The 1,875-nt window shown below is 51.1% G+C and overlaps 1 protein-coding gene across 3 annotated transcripts in view; it reads right to left on the bottom strand.

Annotated features, from left to right (window-relative positions):
• Shmt1 (serine hydroxymethyltransferase 1 (soluble)) overlaps window positions 1-225 on the bottom strand; it is a 28,745-nt gene extending 28,520 nt beyond the window's left edge. For 2 of the 3 annotated variants that reach the window (XM_005402277.2, XM_013503178.1), the window contains exon 1: window positions 62-225. The gene's annotated coding sequence lies outside the window, so the exon portion shown is untranslated. The remainder of the gene's footprint in view (window positions 1-61) is intronic. The other variant, XM_005402276.2, reaches the window with a different exon arrangement.
• Between the last annotated feature and the right edge of the window lie 1,650 nt (window positions 226-1,875).

The following is a 1,875-nucleotide window of genomic DNA, read 5'->3' as shown; positions in this document are numbered from 1 at the left end:
GGAGGACCCCAGCGCGCCCGCGCCGCCGGACGCCGAGGTCGCTGGACCCGAGCTCACCCACCCAGCGGAGCGCAGCCTCGGATGCACGGGCGACACCTCGGTCCCACGCCGCCTCGGGTCCCACAGGAGCCAGGCCCCGCCGACCCGCACCGCCACGTGACTTCCCGCGCCCAGCTCGCCCGAACTTGGCGCGCCGCCGCCCGCGCTCCACTTGGAGCTCCGCGGCGCACTGCCCCCGGCCTGGCCCCGCCCCCAGATGTGTCCAATCAGAACGCGCATCCAGGCAGAGCCCGCCTCCTAAAGCCCCGGTGCTATTGGCTGCGGCGGAGCAGTGGGCGGGGCTGCGCGGTGTAGGCGCTGCGTTGTAGAGGCGCAGACCCTAGGGCTACAGCGCTCTGGAAACCGCGGTGGGGAGGGAGCTCGGGTTTCCCGGGAGCCAACGGAGGGTCTTTCCCGGTTAAGCTGGGTGGGTCGCTTAGGCTGCGGGGTTACGGGTGAATTTTGTTATTTATATTTAACTTTCCTATGATCTTACTTCCGGTTAGCATGGTACTCGTGTAGGTCAAACGTGGGTTCCAACGGACGTACTGTTAATCGAACACTACACCAATCACTTCGTTCCCCCCGCTACCCCCTTACTGGGGATGTAATCCAAGGGTGCACCCTACACTGAGCTACATCCTTGCCCTTTTTATTTTTAGTTTTTATTTTTTTGCGGTACTGGGGATTGAACTCACGACCTTGCACTTGCCAGGCAGGCGTTTATGGCACTGAGCTAAATCCCCAGCCCTTGCCCTTTTAAAAATCAGCTAATTAATTTTATTTTGAGAGTCTAAATTGCCCAGGCTGGCTTGGAACCTTGATCTTCCTCTTGCCCCCAGCCTCCCAAGTAGCTGATAGAGTTTTACAGAAATGAGCTACGGTACCTGGCTTCGCTTTGCTTGGGGCGCGGGTGGTGGTGCTGGTGGACAGGTATGTCTAAAACACTGATCTTTCAAGTTTGTTTGCTCTTTGCTAACCATATCAAAGGAGGCAGATTATTCTGGTGGAAAGGCAGAAAGGCTTTATTCGGAGCTCCGCGGAGATGGAGAGGCCTCATCACCCAGATCATCACCTCACGGAGCAGAGGTGTGCTAGGGTCTTTTATTGCAAGGAACCGTGGAGGGAGAAACTGTAATGGAGCAATAGGTATGTTCAGGCCTGTTCCCTTTCTTCACTGAGGAAATGAAACTAGATTTTGACCCCCGGGTGGCAGCATCTGCACATTCTGTCCATTCATCTGGGCTGAGGAGAGGTGAGGGTAGCAGTTTATTGATGCCTAGGCCTGAGGAAGTTTGGAGCAGCAGCTTGTCTCTAAAGAAAAAAAAAATCTGATTGCTAAAGGTCCACTTTGCCATGCTCGTTTTTAATTCTGAGACAGGTACGTAGACTTATGAGTAAATATAAAAATATAAAACTTTTAGAAGAAAACATAGGAGGGAATCTCCAAAGCCTAGAGTTTTAGTGTTTTTTATACATGACACCAAAAGCACAGTCTTCAAGAGAAAATATCAATAAGTTGTATTTGTTTCAGGATTAAAACTTTTGCTCTGTCAGGGACCCTGTTAAGAGGATGAAAAGATAAACTGCAGGGGCTGGAGGTGTAGCTCAGTGGTAGGGCTTGTGCTTAGCATGCACAAGGCCCTTGGTTTGATCTCCACAACCCCTCACCCCCCAAAAACATTACAGATGGACACATTCTTTGCAAATGCTGTTTGAAAAAGAATTTATATCTAGAATGCATAAAGCACTCAGAAAATTTCACAGTATAAGACAAGCAGTTTAATTAGAAACTGGGCAAAACTACTCTTCTTTCATGCTGTTGTGTTTTTTTGT

The sequence above is a fragment of the Chinchilla lanigera genome, unplaced genomic scaffold, assembly GCF_000276665.1.
Source record: "Chinchilla lanigera isolate Chin_1 unplaced genomic scaffold, ChiLan1.0 scaffold00077, whole genome shotgun sequence".
Lineage (NCBI taxonomy): Eukaryota > Metazoa > Chordata > Mammalia > Rodentia > Chinchillidae > Chinchilla > Chinchilla lanigera.
The sequence above is the reverse complement of the archived record's forward strand: the minus strand, read 5'-3'. Positions and strand labels throughout refer to the sequence as shown.